This window comes from Bactrocera dorsalis, chromosome 2, assembly GCF_023373825.1.
Source record: "Bactrocera dorsalis isolate Fly_Bdor chromosome 2, ASM2337382v1, whole genome shotgun sequence".
Taxonomy (NCBI): Eukaryota; Metazoa; Arthropoda; class Insecta; order Diptera; family Tephritidae; genus Bactrocera; species Bactrocera dorsalis.
Genome location: NC_064304.1, coordinates 35,923,883 through 35,946,844, shown reverse-complemented (window position 1 = coordinate 35,946,844; position 22,962 = coordinate 35,923,883). Strand labels below are relative to the sequence as shown.

The 22,962-nt window shown below is 37.1% G+C and overlaps 1 protein-coding gene across 5 annotated transcripts in view; it reads left to right on the top strand.

Moving 5' to 3' along the window:
- The first annotated feature begins 9,826 nt into the window (after positions 1 to 9,826).
- The window catches only part of LOC105226331 (uncharacterized), a 276,869-nt gene continuing 263,733 nt past the window's right edge, over positions 9,827 to 22,962 (top strand). For 2 of the 5 annotated variants that reach the window (XM_049450577.1, XM_049450571.1), the window contains exon 1: positions 13,863 to 14,410. The gene's annotated coding sequence lies outside the window, so the exon portion shown is untranslated. The other 3 variants (XM_049450572.1, XM_049450574.1, XM_049450573.1) reach the window with 3 other exon arrangements.

The window sequence follows — 22,962 nt, the reverse complement described above, 5'->3', positions numbered from 1 at the left end:
TTTCCTTGATAAGTCGGTAACAAAATCTTTCATCTAGTATAAGTTTACGTTGTCTACAAAGGATAAATACGACTCGAATATCCAAAACATTTACAATTATCCCTAAGGCTTGAAACCCATTGCTAGCTATTACCTTGAAAGCGCATTCTTAACTATCAATGTACAATTAAAATTTCAAATAGAGCTTGCTCTCGTTCTGGTTTCTGCTAAGATTTATTTGACGGAAAAGCAAATTTGTAAAACAACGGTTTTGCGAAGTTTATTAAAGACTTATTAGCTAAATTTGATACTTTCTCCAGTCCCTTAACTGCAAAGCTTCTAGATATCTAAGCTGAGTTCTATACAAGGACGGACACAAGCAGAGAAAGTGTTTCTCTTAGAACTTCTTCCTTGCACTTTCTACATGTCATCGTTAGTAATGCATATATGGCTTGCATGTGATGCCAGGATGTTGCGACCTGCAGTCGTTCTGAGACCGTGTGTTTAAAAACTTGCGCTGTTTTCCCTCCGCTCTTTCTCCATCCCACTCTCATCCGTCTGTTAGACCATTCGGAATTTTAGATGCATGTCGTTTTAACGACTTGCGTATTTCCTGCGCTGTTTCGGTAGTCAGACTCTTGGCAACCTTATCCGCTATTTTGTTTCCCGGAAACCTGAGATCTAAAACCCAGTGCATATAAAGCCACTTTCTGACCACATCTACTCCTTCCTGTTAAACTAATACTGCTTCCTGCTTTTAAAAAAAATTTCTGACGAAACGTGTTGTGATATTACCTTATACATATACATCTGTACTGATATCCTACATGTTAATTGAAAAGCCGGCGGCCTACTTTTTCGGCAATCACTTTTTCATTCGACGAAAATTTCTTCCCGGCGAGCATTTTTTTGAGATCTGGGTCAGGAAGTAGTCATGGCGGCAAGATCTGGAGAATTTGGTAGATACGATGCTCAATTCATGGATTTTTGTCATTATTTTGACTAACTTTTCACACGGTTGACTTTTTCTTTCAAAGGCGGCCGTTTCAATAACGATATGTAATAGTTGCTGCTGATGTTTCTTCATTTTCGAAGGTATTCAATAGAATTGATTCCATGCGCATTCGAAAATACAGACGCCATAATCTTATCAGCTAGCCGAAATTTGCGTTTTTCTACGCTTTGGAGCGGGTTCATCGTGTGCAGTCCACTCAAATGATGACTGCCGTTTGGACCTTGGAGTGAAATGATGAAGCCATATTTTTTCCATTGTCACACATTGACGAAAAACTTGGGTTTATTACAATTGAATATCTCTAAATACTGCTCCGAATTATCAACTCGTCCTTGTTATTGGACAAAAATGAGCTCGCGCGGCACCGCATACCAAATATTCATGCCTAATGTGATGTAAACGTTCAGTTGATATCTATAGAGTGCCTGCTATTTCGAACAAATTCACATTTTACCAATCCTTGATGGATGATTTTTCGGGGGAAGTGTCTAAGAACACATCATCATTTGCTTCAACTAGATTATCCCCTTTCAAAAAGCGATGTTTTATCAACTCACGAAACTCGTTTTTATCAACTTTTTTCACAATAACAGAAAGTACTTTACTCAAAATGCTGTAATTCACTAACTAATGGTCAACTGTTAAATATATACACGTGCCTTCTGAAGGTTTAGGCTAACTAAAAAACACACGGTTTCAATTCTAGTAGCGTTGTCTATGTTCCAGGCCGTGAAATTTTTAATTGACTTTTTATGTAAGGAACTTTCCTGATGGTAAAGAAATGCGCCTTGAAGATACTGCAGTATTCCGGAATCTATAAATCTACCAACGCGGTATAATAATACTGAAATTCTTCCAATTAAAGTTAAAAAATATTTCTTTCATAATATATATTAATCTTTAAAAGCTCAGACCCGATGAACTACTTGTATTAGGTTGTCAAATATCTCCCTTCCGCTTTTTTGTTTTTTGAATTTCGCGGCTATGCATAAAGCGTTACAGAGCTCGTATCTGGCAATTCTATACATCTTTGGAAAACGACGCTATGCATGATGGATATTGCGTCCAACAGTTATAGACGTGTAAACATTTAGTTCACCAACGCCGAAATTCGCGCTATTGCAAAGTTTTCCTGCGATAAAGGAAAATCCGCTAGAGAAACCTTCCGTGAGATTAATGATGTTTTAGAGGATGGTACTTCATCACTTCGAACTGGGGACGAACGGTTTCGATTCAGAGCGGGTGAACACGATACCATTGATAAGCCACCCGGCGGAAGACCTGTGACGACGAATACCGATCAAATCATGGAAAACATCGTGTTAGACCGGCATGTGGCATCTCGTGACATCGCCCACAAGATGGAAGTTATTCACTAAACCATTTTAAACCATCTGCAGAAGGCTGGATACACAAAAAGGGGTAGATGTTTGGGTGCCGCATGATTTAACGCAAAAAAAAACCTACTGGACCGAATCAACGCCTGCGATATGCTGTTAAAACGGAACAAACTCGACCCATTTTTGAAGCGGATGGTGTCTGGCGACGAAAAATGGATCACATACGAAAATATCAAGCGAAAACGGTTGTGGTCGAAGGACGGTGAATCGTCCCAAACAGTGGCCACACCGGGATTGACGGCCAGGAAGGTTTTTCTGTGTGTTTGGTGGGATTGGAAGGGAATCATCCACTATGAGCTGTTCCCATATGGCCAGACGCTTAATTCTACCATCTACTGCGAACAACTGGACCGCTTGAAGCTGGCGATAGACCAGAAGCGTCCAGAATTGGCTAACAGGAAGGGTGTAGTGTTTCAACGGGACAACGCTAGACCACACACTTCATCGATGACTCGTCAGAAGCTACGGGAGCTCGGATGGGAGGTTTTATCGCATCCACCATATAGGCCGGACGTAGCACCAAGTGATTACCACCCGTTCCTGTCCATGGCGAACGCCTTTGTTGGTGTAAAGTTGAACTCAAAAGAGGCTTGTGAAAAGTGGCTGCCCGAGTTCTTCGCAATCAAGGACGGGGGTTTCTGCGAGGGGGGTATAAGATGGAAACAGAGTATCGAACGAAACGGCGCATATTTGAACTAAATCTGATCACAGTAACACTTTTTATAAAGCATTGAATAAAGAGTAAAAAAGCGGAAGGGAGATATTTGACAGCCTAATATATTGATTTTCTTTGATAAATGGTTAACAACCAATTGGTTCATGTTTTCTTAGAATTATATACAAAAACCAAATAAATATAGTGGTCATGATTAAGAATCAATAAAAATTTATTCAGTATTGATAATTGAACGTAGTGTTGTGAGAAGAAAAGTCGTACGGATCTACCAAAACAGGTAATCAAGTTTCTACGAAAAGCTGAGTAACTCAATTCAAGCAAGAATGCGAAAACTATAAACTCTTTCGATTTTCGAAACAAAAGTCTTAAAGTTATAATTTTATGTTAGCCTAATCATATACTGTACCTATATAGATCTTGATGAGAAAATCTTAACATCTAAAATCTAAGTAATTTCATTTTGAGCTTGCTCACGGTGCTTGATGCTTTTGCTTGTAGAAGCCGCATCTTCCCAGCATCATTCTTTTATTACACTTTTATTACGCTTCCCTCAAGTGCGCACCATTCGCTTTCAGAAAAATTTGCACTTTCTGTCTTCCGCGCTTTTGCAAAGCAGATAAGCTCTCTCCTGCATCAGCTAAGCGCTCCGCACACTCTCTTCCAAAGCAGACGACGCGCCGACTTCTGCTTTAGCACATCTTCGAGCAAGCAATCGCTGTGCCTGAAGTCCTTTTCCTTTCAATGCGCTCAGTTTTTACTTGGCTGCTGCTTCGTTTTGTTGTCGTTGTTGTTGTTGTGCTTGCTTTCGGTTTAGCATTTTGGGTAGATTTTCGTTATTGCTTCTTGTTGTTGGCCACAGCAGACTTGCCGTGCATCTCGTTGCACTTCGGTCGTTGTTGCAACGCAGCGCTATGTTCCTGCGCTTGTGTGTGTGTGTGTGTGCGTGCACTTTTGCCATTTCGTGTGTTGCATTTTGCTAAAACCTGTCTGCCCTGCTCACACCTCAGCCCGTTTTGCATATCTGCAATTTGAGTTGTTTCCCTGCCTTTGTTGTTGTTGTTGCACGGTTCGGTTGGGTTCGGCTTTGCCGCCGCTTTTTTGTTTACCCCAAAAAATGCTTTCAGAAGTTTTCGCTGTTTTTTGTTTGTCTGCAATTTTGTTGACAAGCAGCATTGTTCGCCAAGTTGCTACTGTGTGCGTGTTTGTGTGTGTGTGTGTTGCCGTTGCTTTTATTGTTTAGCGCTTGTTTGCGATCGGAAGTGCAGCCGCAATGCAATTTTGTGCACTCAAGCGTGTTTACCGTGTTGTTGTTGTTGTTCGCCGTTGCATTGCTGCAACTTTATCCTTTCCCCAGCCCAAATTGCCGGGTAAGGGTAAGCGTGCAGCAAGAAGCACCGAATAACAAAAACGCATAACAACAACAACAACAAAATGTAGACAAAACAACGAAAAATGCATTTGAAAGGCAAAGAATAAGAGCGAACAGCAGCGCTTCCAAGATTTATTGGCATTTCAGCCACCAAAAAAAAACAAACAAATACACAAAAACAACAACAAAAATAAAAAAAAAGAGTTTTGAAAAAGTTGCTGCGCTTGCAATTGTGGCCACGCAAATATCTTAAAATTCTTTTTATAATTTTACTTATTTTTTGTTGCATCTTGCTGTTGTTGCAACTGTGTGCGGTCGCCTCGCCAGCGATTCTTATCTTGTGTAAATAATGCAATAATGTCCTTGACGAAACTCTACCTGCCTGCCTGCCTGCTCAACTGGCTGTGCGCTCCAACATTGTTGCAAATGCAGTTTTCACACACGCGCATTTCAAGTTGCAACATACGTTGCATCCTCAGCTTTTGCCACACGGAGCGCGCCAACTAGCTAACTGTTACGTGCTTGCATCTATAAAATGTTGTTTTTGTTGTTGTTGTTATCACTGTCACTATTTAGTTGGCCTGTCTTTATTTTACTGTTGTTGTTGTTGTTGTTTTTGCTAGCTAAGCTGCCACACATGACTTCACATTTGAAATGCAGCAGCTCGCAGCTCAGTGCAGAGTTCGCTCCATTATGCAAATGCCACCGGAGTCAGTGTGTTGTGTACGCATTTCACACACAATCCCACACGCACACTCACACACACACATGCCCATACACGTCGGCATTTAAGTAGGAAATCATAATTGCATTGCCCTGACTTTGGTGACAGTGTCGCCAGCCAATTAACGGTTACAATGACATTCACGCAGGACGCAAGCTGCCGTCGATTGCCCAAACAAAAACAAAAATAAAGTTGATGCAATAACAAAACAAACAAATAGTTATGTTTTAACTTCAATTACGTTGCAATGAAGTGGAAAATTTGAAAAGGATTTTCAATTCGAAACAGCAAAAATTACAATGCAAGTATATGCACGTGAAATGTCTGAAACAACAGTTACAATTACCGCTAAAAGGAGTAATCCTTTAAGCTCGTTATAACCAAATGACATTTAAACAATATAAGGAATTTTCCGATATGCCCCAAAAATAATATAATGGACTCGTATGATTAGAACTGCTTTCCAGGAATACAATTACCTCAAAAGCTAAAGGGTCAAAGAAGTCCACAATTTTACTTCAAACGTTTTTTTTTACTTCTTGGTGCCCATTGGAGTGGATGTCTTCCTTTTCCTCTGCTTTCATCGGCATTCATTGAAAGTCGTGAAGTTATCGAAAACTTGCCACAAACGAGACGTCCGCCAGTTATTGTCGATAACATTGAAAAAGTTAAAGAAATATTACTTAAAAATCGTCATGTAGGTATGAGGGAAACAGCTGAGGAGCTCAACATCTTTAATGGATCAACAAAAAAAGCTTGCTTAATGATTCCGATATGAAACATGTTAATGCTGGACTCGTAGCTGAGGTCCCTACGTTCATCAAATGATTCATGTGTTGTGGGTTTGTGAAGACGAAGTTGAAACTGTTCACAATCTAGGTGCTCGAAAAATTAGTTGAAAACGAAAAAGAATAAACTGCCGAGGCTTCTTCAAGTATATTGGATCAAAAAGAGCCTAATTTGAAGACACTCGTATTGATTTCTATTAAAATACGTCCAGGCAGCTGCAAGCGCAATTGACTCTGTGGAACCCTGGTTTACCATATGGAACATTAGAATTAATACTGAAACTCAATACAAGTGTTGTATATGCTCAGGCACGAAATATGTCCTCAATTGGGCTTATAATGTCAGTTCCTACCTAAAAACACAAAGGTAAAGTACTCGTACGTTGGACTTACGATTGTTAAGAAACGTACATAGTTAGAGACTACGTTAAAATTAAGAGAATCCAGCTCAAGTCATGTGACGTCCTTCACCGAGATTTAAAAATGCTCACTGTAAAAAAGAAAGTCTAGAAAAATGTAACAATCATTCGGAGAACCATGATAATAGACTTCTGATACAACTGTTGAATAATAACCAACAATACAGGAGACTAAAAAATTATCATCCGTTCGATATCGCCTTTCGATGCAATTGATTTTACCTTTATTTTTGTAAAATCTTTTTCATTGCACTTCAACATCACGGTTTTTATCAGCAAATTAAGTCATTGTCATTAAGACTTGTGCTAATTATGCAAATAAAAATATTAAAATACGAAGATTTTTTAGTCAGTCCGTGTCAAATTTGATCAGATGATATTTTCTGTGAAATGATTCTATGTTACTAGAGAAATTGTTATCTATTTTTACCTAAGTGTTTCTTTATATTAATCCAAAATGGGTATAAACAAGTTGTAGGAGAATCTTCACTGACAGGAAGGTTTCCATACTCGATCTCAAAAATAATCTCATTACCTTTTTCATCCTGATTCTAATCTGGACCAAATTTTGTACAACTTCCTAAAATAGCAATAAATTGAAATCAGGAAGACTATTTGCTGATCATTTCAAAAGAGAGAATGTTTCGTCGCACCTTTGGATCGTTTCACCAAACAAATTCGCCTCTCTCTAATCTAGAGATATAAAACTAGAGTATAAAGTTGTATCTTCTACATAATAATATAGGGTGGGCCATATAAAAGATAGAGTGTAGCGTTTACTGAATGGCACGTAGCGCCGTCCTGCTGAACCCAAATGTTGTTCAAGTCTTCCTCTTCAATTTGCTTGAAGAAAAATTCGGTTAACATTGCGCGATATCGCTTCATTCATCATATCATATCATATTCTTCATTTTCGAAGAAAAATGGGCCGATGATTCCACCAGACCAAAATCCGCACCATACAGTGATTCGTGCTGGGTGCATTGGCTTCTCGACGATTACGTGCGGGTTTTCTGTGCCCCAAATGCGACAATTCTGCTTGTTAACGTAACCATCGAGGTGGAAATGAGCCTCGTCCGAAAAGATGATTTTTCGGTAAAATTGACCATCCTCGGTCAAACGATCTTCTGCCCAATCTGCGAACTGTATAATAGTGAATAGCGACCCATTTCGTAAATTTTAGACTTTTTACTGAATATCTGTCACTTTCCGAATGGTATTTGACGTTTCCAATGTCGAAATATAGATAATTCAAATTTAAAACGTTAGATGGCCCACCCATTATTTTAGGCAAATTTTTATATGCTTGTTTGGATCAGTAAATGACTTCGTATTGCCTCTCGATAGCTTTCGATTGTTCTAAGCGTTAAGCTAAAATAGTCGAAGATATTCTTACAGTTACTGCCGAACTTATCTATTAACAGTCTGGAACTCAAACCTTTCAACTTTGCGAAACTATCAACGGTCGTCAACGGTCCTTTGGATCAGTTCAACAATCATCGGAAACAATCACCGAAAAAACGAGCCGAAACCAAAAAACCCACGCCAAAAGCTATTCAAAAATCAAGTGTTTTTTCGATATTCGTGGTTTGATGGATCATGAATTTGCTTCGGAGGGACTGACCGCCTGTTGAATGGAGTCCTATTTGGTCGTATTGAGGTGTTTGCGTGAGAACATCCGTAGAAAAGGGCCGGAATTGTGGAAGAACAAATAAATTTTGCATGATGCCAATGCACCATCGCATCGAGTTACTATTGTGACTAAATTTAAAGCCAAAAATGCAATGCATACCATCGATCAACCACTGTATTCACCAGATTTGGCCCCATGTGATTTTTTTCTTATTCTCCAAACTGAAATTGAAGCTCTGAGGAACCCGTTTTCATTCGATCGAAGAGATAAAACAAAATTCGCTGAAGGAGCTGAACGCCATCCCAAAAAGTGCGTAGGAAAGTGTTTAGAGAACTGGCAGAATCGTTGGCATAAGTATATTTCATCTGGTTGGGATTACTATGAAGGCGGCATAACAAATATTGATGAATAATTAAATTTCATTCGTTTTATTTACAATTTCCGGGTACTTTTTTATCATTATGTATGGAGCAAATTTCGGAGATTTCGGCTTAACCTCCTTTTCAGTATTTGAATTTCACGTAATTTTGAGCAGACAATTTTTTCTCACCGTCAGACATATTCTTTCGGAGGTGTTCCTGGAGATCGGCTATTCACCGATTATAAAAATGCATTAAATACTTTAAAAGCACATTTCTTTTATTACTTTAGCAGATAAACTGACACTTTAAAACAAAACCGAATTTTTTCTGATACGATCATCATCTAAGAATGTTGTAAGTTAGCCCTTCTTCTCGAACAGAAGAGAACCGGAAGCTTCTGGGGAAAGTATAAAGTTTAGTATTCGGCAGCTAACAGAATGTGTCGATCGTTCGTATATTCATATAATTATCGAATATGGTATTTAATGTTACAACCTTAACATTCTTCCAAAGCCAGACATCATTAGCCCTTAAACATGCCAGCTTAATACAATGTGGATTAGACAAAAAATCGACCTGCTCTTCGCCGAACTTTTACGATACTCGATATCTTCTTCATTATTGGTCTAGACACAGCTTATGCGGTTATAGGCAATTTCAAAGACTTATGGCTCCAGCAGCTCACGACTTCCGGTCTTAGGCCAGGTATCCACGTATCCAAAAAACATCGATTGGAAGGCGAGTTCAAGTGAGAGAGCGAGACATCCTCCCTGGTTTATAAAATTGTATTATTTCTTGTTGTAGTTGTTATTGTTACAAAAGTTGTGTAATTCACAAGTAATTAAACGGTACTTTCCCAAATTATTTCAACGAAAAATGCGATTTCCACCTAAAAAAGGCTGCCGAATAATTGGCGATTAATCAGCGCCGTATTTTAGAGAGTGCGAGTGCATTAAGCATTAACTACCCTTAAACTGCAATCGACAACAGCAGCAGCAACAACAACAACAGGCAGTTAGTGTCACTTTTATTGCATGTATGATAGACTTAATTTGCATGACGCAAACGAAAAAAAGGCAAAAAAAAATGAATTAAAATAAAATAAAAGCAACGAAAGGTCCAACGAGAACTGCAGCAAAATGGGAAAATAAAAAAGTGAAACAGAAAAGTGCACGAAAGCGAGAAGTGAGAACAAAAGTGAGCGAGCCGCTGCAATGGCAACGGCAACGCCGGCGACAACATCCCAAACCGCAAGCGCCGAAAACGGAGCCCCAAAAACAAAAATTGAGACTGAAATGCAAGCATGCAGCGCTGAAGGTTGACGCTTGGCGGACGACGGCGACGGCGACAAAATGCTACTGACGGCGGCGACTGAGGTGGCGGTGGCGGCGGCGCGCAAGGCAAGGCGGGCTTGGCGTGCGAGCGAGCTTGCCGGCATGCCAAGCGTGTTTCAGATGCATTTTTCAGTCTGTTTGCTGTCTACGGTCGTCGTTAGTTGCATGCAAACGCGTACGCCGCTCAACACGAACGGGGGAGCATAAAAAAGTGACGTGCTACGCATATACTGTGCTAAAACGAAATTTAATTTTGCAAAAAAAAAACATATATTTTCATTTTATAGCTGACAATTTTACATTTGGAGTTTGTCATAATTTGTGAAATTATTCTTAACAAATAATAGCATTCAAGCGCTTCAAAACGCGTTCTTGGCGACGGCAACGGTGTGTGTGAATGCAACGCGGCCAGCAACGCGCTGCCGCAACGGCAGTCGAAGTGAGTGTGCCGGCGCGCCAAGCGGCGTGGTGAACTGAAAAAGTGCAGCGTAAAAAGTGCATTCGCAATGCAATTGGCAAAAGAGTGAGTGCAACTCACAAGCACCAACAAAGCGCGTGAGTGTGTGCGTGTACAAGCGCGCTCTTGCGATTTTTTCACAACAAACACACATGCAGTTGCGTGTACAAAAACAATCAGCGCTTAGTGTACGGATGGCAGCGCGTCAAGTGTGGTGAGTTTTTTTGCAACGCAAATGTTCTGAGCGCTTTCAGTCAAAGCGGTGTATGAGTGCTTTTGATTGAGTGTATTTTTATAACTGCTTTTTTGTTTATGAGTTTGAGTGTATATTTATTTTCAAATTGCATATGAGCTTTATGATTTTTTATTTTGCAATTTTTTGAACATTTTCGCCTTACGAAGTCAGTTTACTCCACACAGCCCTTTCACTCACTAACCGCTTTTTGAGTTGTTATTACATTTCGCTTGTAACCTTGCGTGTCGCCTGCATTCGTTTTTGCTTTTATGCTTGCTCTTACATTTCATTTTGTTGGTGTTAGTACTTTTCGACACATTTTTAAATTCTACGTCAATTTCACGTTGCAGCGGAGAGCGGCGTCAACTCATTGCAGCCAGCGTCAAGCGCCAAGTCAGCTGGCATAGACAATCCACCAACGCCACTGTTTGCATTCATTCATTCTTATTTGCTCACCGCAGTGCTCATTATAAGGATTCTCTTCGTCCATATTCTATGAACTCTTCGGTTGGTTGCAACTCGTAGTTGATTTGTTTGCCTCGTTAAACCATCAGTCACGAGTTGACTCAATGTTTTGTTAACAGTTGGCGGACACAATCTATTTAGTCTAGAAAAGAATGTTACAAAAACAATGGCCGGCCTTTTTTGTGCAACGAACTTTTGTGAATAAAGTTTTTGGTCTGAGTTGGATACAGTTTCATTTGGAGTATTCAAATATTCGCACTCTATTTGCGGTTAGAGTGTTTAAGTGGGGTTATGTTGACCTTCAATTGACAGAAATGTTACAAAAAGTCATAGCTCGTCAAAGAAACAATATTTTCTAATGAAAATATTGCATTGTCATAGCTCCAGCAAATTTGCGGTATTCAGTCAACCGTCATCAGTGAACTGTCAGACGATGCATAATTCTCAAATAAGATCATTTATTGACAGTTTGTTCCGACCGAAGTTATTCATAGTCATTAATCACCTAACCTCAATTTGTAATCACAGCAATATATTCCAAATAATTACCACTCATCATAATACTTATATGCTACCATTATCCATAAAAAATGTTCTCTAACTAGTTTTGAGTTCTCAAGATAATGATTTATTAATCACGCTTTAAAATCTAACGTAAAAATGGAAACTGTCGTAAGAAACATAATCTTGTAGGTTCTCTTTCAAACTTTCTTTATCGCAGGCATTTTCTCAGTATCATATTTTGAACAGCATTGCTTTAAAGACCAATTTATTAGAAAGCTTTTATTGCTTAACAAGATCAATAATTTGTTACTTTGATTTCTTTAAGAAAGCAAAATGAAAATTAGCGGTTGTGACAGTTATTTGACAGTTGGTGTGTCAATTCAAAGATTACAGTTTTAAATTTTATTTTAGTATCGAAACTGTTTTAGAACGGTAAAATATGAATAGAATCTTTTCCTTCAACCACTTCGACCACTAATGTCTTCAGAACGATAAAGATTTATTACTTTATATATTTGTAGAAGTAAGGTATCGCATCTCGCATGGTGCAACCTGTACAACGCCAAATGGCATGTGCCCATTACGGTCTGTGAAAACTTCTGACGGACCTGACTACGGATTCGACTCGGACTATGATTTCAAAACTTTATTTTTTGGATTTGGTTGCACTCTGGGCGGGTGGTCCAGGTATTTCATCACCTGAAAATGTGAGTGAGGCTCTGTAAAAATGGCTGGTGGGCTAATGCCGAAACTACCTCCGTCCCACTAAAACCCTGACAGTACTCGGAGTACGTTCCTTTCCCGTCAGTGCTAGGTGTAAGCTGGTAAGTGTAAGTTGAGAGGACTACCTCTTTGCGCTGGTTGGCTCTGAACGCATTGGCTTATAGGATTGTACGTCAACCCTACCCTTGGTCTTTTCACAGAGATAACCTTGTTACCATTAAAGCGACTACCTTTCGTAAGTTGGATTGCGGCTCTGAGTGAGAAACGGCTAGACATAAACAACGAAAACAAGACTCCGCTTACTTTATTAGAGATAATGTGTTTACCTTGAACAGGGTATACCAAGTTTGACGTTTAGTCATGCCTCTCAGTGTGTATATACGCGAACTAATCCCTCAGTTATTGAGATCTCGTTTTGCAATATTGTACACGTTTTTTTCTCCCGAATAAGATGCTTATTTGTCGGAACTGGCAATATCGGACCACTACAAGACATAGCTTTCATACGAACTGAGCGATCGAAATGAAGTTCTTGTATGGAAAACTTTTTTATTTGACGAGATATCTTTACGAAATTTGCCACGGAGTATTATCTAAAGCAATGATACAATATTCGAAGAAGTTATTCAGAACGGACTACTATAGCATATAGCTGTCATACAAACTGGCCGATCAAAATCAAAACAGAGTTCTTTTTATGCCCTTCATGATATAAGAAATGTACCAGTGAAGGGTATTATAGTTAGTTAACCTCTTTGCTTATTTTTTTTACATTTCTAAAAAAGTACTTCAAGTGTTACTAACTCAAATTTTTAAGTCTATAATAATTATAAAGGCAGACTTCGCCACCTGAAGCCGCCGAATAGTCCAATTGGTCTATCGGCTGCTTAGTACCAAGACTAAAATACGGCAATAAAACAATGCAAAGCACTGTGTACTCAGAGCAAACGGATTATTTGATATGCTCTTAAAACTATCTTTCAAGCCAATAACACTGCGTGTGAGTATTGTGATTCTCCTCATTGCCTGCCGCCAACTCTCTAGAACTTTTTCACAATTTATTGTTGTTGTCATGAATATTCATATGTTATTCGTAGTTATTGTAATGGAACGTGTGCTGGAGCGAAGTGCAATACGTGTCCCTTACAAGCGCTAAGAGAATACTTACACACACACACACACCAAGGCATATGATAGCTTGCACACAGGTGAATGAGTGTGCGAGTAACCGAAAGCGAAAAAATTCGCCACACACACACATTAGCGTACATAGTGTTGTGGCACCAATACTTGCGCGCCACACTGTTCTATTTAGCCGCAATTGTCATCGTCGCTGGCGTCGTCACTCGTGGTGGCGCTGGCGTCGTCGTCGCTTTTGCAACAGGAATTTCCTTACCACCGCGCCAACTTCGGCGAGTCTTCGCTGCAGTTTCTGTGACTTTTCGCTGCTTTGCTGTAAAGCTGCGCGCCGCCTCGGCTTCTCCGCTGGATTCTAGCCGTTCTGTGCGCTTACATTGAGCAACTGCAGCGGCGTCGCTAGCAAATTCGCCATGTCATACGCAGACTTGTAGAATATATTTACGCGTATGTGTGTGTGTATGTTTGTGTATGGGTGCTTTTGCTCAATCACTCATTTTACTCGAGGCGTTTGTGCTTGTGTGTGTGTGGTTAGTGGCTCGAACTCCCGAGTCCATTTGTTGGCTATTGGCTCGTTTGTGCGCTCGCATGGATGCGCGAGTGGGACCCCGGCACAATTTGTTGGCGACTTTTGTTGTAAGTATTATAGAGCTAGACGGAGCGTCCGACAGCGGCTCGGTGTCGTCTCGGTGTATGTTTTTGTTGACACAGTGGTCTCCGTCGTTGCGCGTGGTGTTAATGTGCGAAAAGGAAAAATATCAATCATATATACATACATATCGATATATATACATATATATATACAAATATATATTTATACATATATATTTACAATACATACATACATACAAACATAGTTGCGTTGCAGTAAGTGCATTTGGTTGATGCGCTCCGGTTCCGGCAACCGCCGCGGCAACAACCAGGCTGCCAGCTAATAAACGATATGATTCGAACCGATCCGATGTGCTGTGCTTTTCCTGCTTCTTCGTTCGGTTTTGTTCAAAAAAAAAAAATAAAAATAAATCGACTGCAACTGCAACTGCACTTATGTACAATTGTCGTGCTTGTTCTTCGCCGTCGCCTGCCGCTCCTCCTGCGTCAGCTGTGCGTTATCAGCTTTTTTTGTCATTCACATCGATTTGATAGTGAGGCAAACGGTCAGCGCTGCTGTCGTCATCGTCCGCTGAAAGGTGCGTCTCTAAGTTATGACAACAACAACAGCAGAAATATGAGTAAATCGGCTACTTACATACATATAAACATATAACGTATGTAAATATGTTATGTTAATTTATTTAATGCAACGACAATTGTGAAATCGTAAAGAAAAATTATGACAACAACAACAACAACAAAACTAATATTTAAGTTCAATAGTCATTTGAACGCGTGTGGCACCGCCGTAAATGCCAAACAATTGCAGTGAATTACCTTTTAATGCATTTAAATGCACATCAATCAATTTTTAAAGCCAACTGAGATGTCGTGTGCGAAGTTAAATGTTCTAAATGCGGCACATGTACATACATACAAACAACTGTGTGCCGTGTATATTATATTTTAGTTCCAAATTGTGTAGATACGGGCACTTATTACAAAATATAACAAACGCAAGTGAGAACAAATTAAAATTTCTACGAGTTATTTTGTTATACTGTGGAGCTAGTGTTTGTTGGCATAAATAAGCAAATTTTTAAAACTTTAATTAAGTGCAAGACCGCCGAAAGTGTTTTATGTGATTTAGAAGTGATGACAACTATTTTGCTGAAGGAGAAAACTAGTCACGCAAAATTTTAATGACTCCGAAAGTACTCCGAATTTTTCTTAACAATTTCCGTTGCTTTGAAGTGGAAAAAAACCTACAAAAATAATATAATACCAACAACACGATGTGCACCAACGCACATATCGATAAATTCGCTTAAATAATAGAAAAACAAACTTTAGAGTTTTAGAGTTGTAATGAAACTAATTGTTATATTTGGTTCGTATTGAAGTAGAATACATTGTATTGCTTACGTGTAGTTCAACAACTAAAATTGTAACTTTAATTTACCCAAAAGTATACATAAAATATTTGTTAAGAATATCAGAAAGAAATAAAAGTTGTGTTTACTATTTAAGTCAGCTATAATGTGAAATAAAACCATTTTACGCACTCCGAAAAATTCGGAGTAATTTCGGAGTATGAAAATTTTGTATTAACATGTCTAAACATTGAATTTAAATAGTTTCATGTCGACAACAATAGCGAAATCAGTAGATTTCTTGCTTCGAAAACAATTGCTCAGCGATAAGATGCCGAAATAACTTTTTTCTTCTGCCTAACTTTTATGAATATATTTTTCAAAAAAAAATTTATAAGAAATGAATCATAGGAAGTAAAGAAAGCAGTAAAAAATATACTTAAGAACTTGTTAAATTTGAGCAAAAATTGTATAATAGTTAATTGTTAACGCGACAAGTTGTTTGCATAATTTATATTTATGTATGTAAGAATTTGATACAAATGTTCTGTACTCCGCATTTCTAAAAGCAGTAATTTCTAAAAAATTTCAATTCTCTGAATTTCAGAATTTCATAAAATAATATGAATCATAAGCCAATACATACACATAATATATAATAATACAAACATTCATACATACGTATACACATTTCTGTTGCTGCCGGCACGTGTACCCACAGGCAATAAAGTACACCTAAACACACACATCTAGGGTTATGCCCAGTAAGTCAGTGAAGTGGAAAATTCCAATGCTCAATAGTCAAAAGAATTACACCGACCTCCAGCCTAGCAGCTCAGCTCATCTATATTGGTCATTGTTGAATTAGCCATGAACTTTTAGCACCGTTGCCAGTCAATTTCAAGGCTCCTTAAATTGCTTTCCACCAATATTTTGACTAATTCGTGTCTCTACCGCGAGTCCACGCGAACAATGGGTAGCCTCTTGAAGCACAGTAAACATAATTTCGCCATTTTGGTTTCAGAATTCTTTTCCACTAAATATTCGCGCTAGTTATCATTGCCGCTGAAAGCTATAAAAATTTCAATGGCGTGAAAAATGTGGCCTGCAAATTGCCTTGAAAATCGGTTAGAATCGTGTTTGCCATAACCACAAACAACAAAAGGCAGCTACAACAATAACAACAGACAATTTTAGTGTACAAAAAATAGACAGCCAGTGGAAAAAATAGCGAAAAGACACACACACGAACACTTGCATGCAAAATAGATTTAGAATTCGCTGCGAAAATTGCACACAAAAATTGCATTTATGAAATTTGACATTGAATTTTTTAACGAATTAATTTTTTCGCTTTTTCGTTGTGCAGTCGGCTTTGCTCGTGTGCCGTTTTTTCAGCAGTGCTCGTGCTTTGAAAAAATTCTACAGTAATACAACAAAAATATAATTGCAGCAACAAAAAATGCATTTTTCGTAAATAATGGCAGTATAAACAACAACGACAACAACAATAGCAGAAGAAAAAACTCGCTCATTTACTCACTCATTTAATTGCATCGCTCTGCATTTGAGCGTATATGTGTAGGTGTGCGTGTGTTGGTGCATTGGTGTGGGTTGCAATGGCGCTCCACTCGACACTCGATGCTTTGCTGGGTGGCAAGCTCAGGGGTGTTGGTGTGTGTGTAATTATCTATAAAAGTATGTGTGAGTTTAGCGAGCGTTCTGTGGAGCGTTCTATAAAATGCGCTCAGTCTCTCTAGCGGCTGGTGGCAGCGTTTAGTCGAAAGTGTTTGAATTTGCTTTAGTTAACTGTCTTTTGAGACGCTGTCTGTGCACCCCCTCCACCCCAGTTTTACTGAATATAACGCGGCTGGTCTGAAGTGCCAAGTGCCGGTAAAATTTTAATGACAGTGTTGCCACATGCTCGATATATAATTTTTTTTTTGTTATATGTTTTTTTAATTTTTCGAAACATAACAAATGTAAATGAAAATAGTTCAAAATTTCTGTGAATTATTAAGTTAAGCTGTGGATTCTTGCCGTGTATTTTAGCAACAAAGTTCAATATTTTCATGTTGTAATTAATTGCAACAACTCCGAAAGTATTGCATATGATTAACAAGCTATAATAAGTATTGAGATATAGTAAACAATTCGCAATGCAAAATTTTAATGTTTCCGAAAGTACTCCGAATTTTTTCTAACAGTTTGCGTCTTCGAAAGTAACATAATATCAACAGTAAACTTGTGCCAATGTATATATAGACGAATTTCAGTGCTTTTAGGTTAGAATGCAGAACATTAAATGCATAATTTAGGAGATAGGTATATTAAAAATAACTGTAAAATGTGGTACGAATTAATGTAGAATCTTTTGTAAAGCTTACGTGCACTCCAATTATAAGAATTAGAGTTCAAATTTATCCAAAAGTATACATAAAATCTTTGTTATGAATATTAGAAAAAAAGTTGTACAAACTATTTAAGTTAGTTTTAATGTGATATAAAACCATTTTTCTGCGCTCCGAAAAATTCGGAGTAAGTTCGGAGTAATTTCGGAGTTGAAATTTTTTTCCTAAGCATGTTTAAGAATTATATTTATAAGGTTAACGTAATAAAAAAATGAGAAATCTTTAGAATTCTCATCACAGAGACAAATTCGCTGTGATAAGGCGAGAATTATTGTTATTATTTTTTAATAGTTATTTTGTAACACTATATTTTTTTAACTTTCTTTTGACCGTAACACTATCTTTTTTTAATTTTCTTTTGACAAAATTAAAAAAAGATGCAAGCCCTCTAAATTGCCTCACTTTATTATTTATTTTTAATTTATAGCTGAAATTCAGAACATTTAAATTTGCAAAAATCCTTTCATTAAATAAAATAAAAATATGTTTAAAAAAGCAAATCCATCAAAATCGCATCACTGATTAACATAAGCCCCATTGCAAGTCTCAAAATATTTTTTTCCTATTCCTCCTTGCCTCATTTCGCATTGTACGAAGCCATATGAATGCCACTGGTGCGCCATGTTCTCTAACCGTTCGTGTATTCTTGTCAATTGCCTTTTTTTATTTTTCTTTCTCCTTTTTAATTTTACTTTTCAGTTGTTGTTTTTTTTTCTTGTTTTTTTAGGCTTTGTTTTGTCTTTCTTCTGGTGGTGCAGTTGGACAATTTGCTCATATGTACATGTGTGTGTGCGCTCCCCTGCTAATATGCTTGTGCGAAAATATTAAATAACAGAAAACAAAGGCTGACATATCAGTTCCGGCTTGGGATATGCTTAAGTTATAGGGTTAATGCCTTCGCCAGACTTGCTTAAATCACCTAAGTTTGGGTTAGGTCAGGTTGTTGAAATCTATTTTTTGACTGCCTTTGCAATTTACATTCAAGTGGGTCGAAGGAACAGTCAAGAAAATTGTTTTCAGTTGTTGTAATTGTATGCATATTTTTATATTTTAGACTTACTTCAATTAATGCTGTTACTCGGAGAGTGCAAATGTTGAAGTATGTAGGGCTTGGATTATGCAATTTTGAGTTTATATTTGAATATGCTCTGTTAAATTCAATGACGCTTTGCTGACAATATCACCAATTCAATGATATAAGCATTTTCTAACTGACGACTATTGACTGTTCCCATTTTTGACGAGACGAATTTGCCTTGAAATAAAATGTCAGTGGTTTTTATTGGTTTGACTATGATTGTCATTAACTTTGACATAGTGAAACCCACACATAATAAAAAGACAGTGGAAATGTTGAAAAATCTTTGATAGTCTCAAGTATTCAAAGGGTATATAAACCATTAAAAATGTAGTCAAACTTGTCATCACGTGACCTTTTTTTTTAAAGACGACAATTTTGACCATATATGACTTAAGTATGTTACATTTGACACTAAGAAAATTGTGAAAATTAATCATAAATTGTAGGTTATAACGGTGCAAAATTCTGGTAGTCGGAAAGCATTGTTTCGAAGACGTTGACGTGATGATGTTTTTCGTTAAAAAATATTTATTTTGGAACCAATCGTGGTTGCACAAATCAAAAATATTTGCCCGCGACAAACAATTATCTCCGTAGACCGTTTCCAATATTCTGAATGTTTCGACATCAGAAATTTGATAACGCGCACAAAATTCAATGGAACTTCTTTGTTGAATAATTTCACTTATTGAGTTGAATATTGTTCTTTACTTTCTGATATTTTCTAAGTCCGTGGCAACACAATCATACAAACATAAATAATTAATCGAAGCTGACGTCATCGCACTCACAGATAACCTCTCTTATCTCGCTAATGAAGGGTTAATTAGTGCTTTATTGTCACTAAGAGCAACTATTAGCTTGGAAGAATTTAATATTTATGTTTCTCAAGCAAAACGTATGCAAGTTGACAAATTTTTAAGATTCGATTGCTATCAGCTATAGAAAACAATAAATAAACAAAATACGAACCATTATATTAAATAAATACTCTTTGATCGAAATTATACGCTTTATAAATTAATATTATTGCAAAAATTTTTACGGTTGTTTTAAAACATTTTTTATATGCAGATTATATGGCAACCTCTTAACTTAATATTGTATCTTATTAGTTTTAATTTACCAAAAGTAAATCATTTAATGTCCATATTGCCCTTCACACTGTCTGCATATACAGGATTCCTTTAGAAATTGAGTAAGGGTGGCAACTCTGTTACAATTAAAACTTAAATTTTAGTTCTAGTGCAAGTTTTTCTTAGTTCAATTGCAAATATCTAAAATATTTATAATTTTTTTTAGGATTTAATATTTTAAAATAGGTGGCAACCTTTTGAAATAATCTTTTGTTATACTACTTGTTTAAATAGTGCTCTAGTATAATTTTAGGAAAATAGTTATGCAATAGAATGTAAATATATTCCAGCTTTCATTTCTCTATAATGCACTTATCCAAACATTAGGGTGGTCTATAATAGAACAAAATTAACTATTTTTTTAACTAAAAACAAAAAAAGCGTTAACCTCGGCTGCACCGAAGCTAATATAGCCTTCACAGGTGCATTTCTTTTAGTAAAAATGTGTTGATTTTGTATGGAAGCTATATGCTATATGATCTGAACAATATTTTCGGAGATTATATTATTTCCTTAAGCAGTAATCCAAGTCAATATTCGTGAAGATACCATGTCAAATGCGAAAGTTTTCCATACAAGCCCTTCATTCCGATCGTTTGATTTGTATGGCAGCTATATGCTATAATAAGCCGATCTGCACAATTTCTTCCGATATTACATTATTTTTATGAACAATAACTATACCAAATTTCGTGAAGATATGTCGTCAAATGAGAAAGTTTCGCATGCAAGCATTTGATTCCCATCATTCAGTTTGTATGGCAGATATATGTTATAGTGGTCCGATATGGGCAGTTTTCACAAATGAGCAGCTTTTTGATGCAAAATTTCAAAACGATATCTTAAAAACTGAGGGACTAGTTCGTATATATACAGACGGACGGACAGACGGACATAGCTACATCGACTCAGCTCAAAATACTGATAATTTATATACATATATACTTTATAGGGTCTCCGACGCTTCCTTCTGGGTGTTACAAACTTCATGACAAACTTAATATACCCTGTTCAGGGTATAATAAAATTTACTTCTGACCAAGTTGTGCGAAGAGTTTCGATATTGGCTAAAATAACGGTTAAATTTTCATGTTTTCTGAAGTTTTGAAGCTTGCCTCTAAATTATTACTTAGCTGCTTTGAAATGAAACCTTTATTTTTATCTGTATAATGGTATCGCTTTGTAATGGAAATACCAGCGTGCCAGTCGTTCTTCCTCTTCGCTGTTTTGGGGCCATTTGGAGATTTAGCCAGTTCTTCAGTTTTCTTTTCATTGGGAGTGCTTTTTTACGTGGCGGGCCTTAAACCCAGCGCCCAACCCTGGGGAGGCTCTGCCGCAATGTTGTACACTCGGGTATAACCATGCAAGCGATGACATCACTTTGAATTTACAGAGAATTTCTTGAGCCTTGAGACCAAATTTGTTCATTAAGTGCCTTCAAATCAAGTAAAATTTAGGAGTGACACCCTTGACCGTAGTGTATCGATGTATAACTTAATGGTTCTCAAATTTGTTGCAAAAATCTTCTTCTTACATTTTGGAACCACCTTAATATTTATTTTGATTTTTGAAGACCTCTATGAATTCAACACATATTATTAAAGACTTTATAGCTTGTTTTAATATTCCGATAAAGCGTTGGAGAGCTACTGTTCTTGTGCGTCTTTCTCATGAAAAAGTGTTACTTTTTTGCGAAAAGAGCCTGAGTTGAAAGTCAAAGTATTTTTTTGGAAGTTCATGCTTTAGCTGAGCGAAAATATTTGCAAAACAGCGGAAGTTTGCCTCATCCGCCTTATAGCTTAGAGCTTGCCACTAAATGTTCGCTTGATTCAGGCGGAGTTCACTTGGCCTGAAATCCACAAATTGACAGGATGTTGGGGCAAGGTTATAGCTTCAGATGAGAAATAAAAAAAAACGTAAACATACATATTTATAGGTCCAATATAAAGAGTTTTATACCACTTTTGTTTTATTAAAAAACACTTTAAAATAATGTACGTTTAAATATTTTTATAAAACAAATTTTTTAATAAATTGGGAATCTGATGTAATTTCAAACCAGTATCAATAATAATAATAATAAAAGAGCAACAAGAATAAGAAGAATACAACGAAGTGTTGCACTGCAAATAATTGCAGCTGCTAGATTTTGACACGTTAACGCAAGCAACGGTACAACTGTACAGATGCCTTTTGTTATTGTCATGCGATTATTTCGATTGTTTATTACTTTTGCGCGACAGACTTTTAATTAATTCAATTTTAATACGCAAAAAAATTAAGAAACTATTAGTTGAGAGGCTTATCGCCTGACGTCGCCGTCGGCGTCGGCGTCGGCGTCAACGACGAGAGTCGAGAGTTTTCGAACGCGGCAAGGCAGGCCCCACAGATAAACGCTTACTAAACGTGGGCACGTATGTACATATGTATATAGTATGTATGTGCATCTGTTTGAGATGTATGCATGTATGTGTGTTTGTACGCGTATGATTTGTTGTATTCTTTGATTTTAATTATGTTAATATTTCACTCACTTGCTTCGCAATTTATTAAAGTGACAGCATGAAAAATGCATTTCCTATTAATTCCAGTGAAAAGTCAAACTGACAGCGACGGCGGCGCGCCAGAGCGGCGAAGGTGATGGTGGTGATGGCGGCTGCTGTAACGGCGATTTTCTTTGTCTGCGATTTGAGACTTTTTAAGATTTTTGCTCTTTGTTGTTGTCGTTGTTGTTAGTTATATTTAGTTGTTGTTGTTACTTAGTTATTGTTGTTTTTAAAAATTGTCTTAATAAAACTTTTTGTTGGCTTATTACTTTTGTTGTAGTTGTATTTTTTCTTGCAATTTTTGTTGTTGTTGTTATTATTTTTCATGGTGTTTTTGTAATATTTATTGTTGTTGTAAATATTTTTTTTCTTGTTGTTGTAAATTTTGTTGTTATTATTTTTTCCACGGTGCTGTAAAGTTTTTGTTGTTGTTGTAATATTTGTTGTTATAATTTTTTCCATGATGCTGTAAATATTTGTTGTTATTATTAATTTTTCATATTGCTATTATTGTTGTTGTTTTTCGAATTACTGCCATAATATTGCAAATAGTTTCGAAAAGTTTTCATCTCCGATCTTGAAACGAAGACGCCATTGCGCT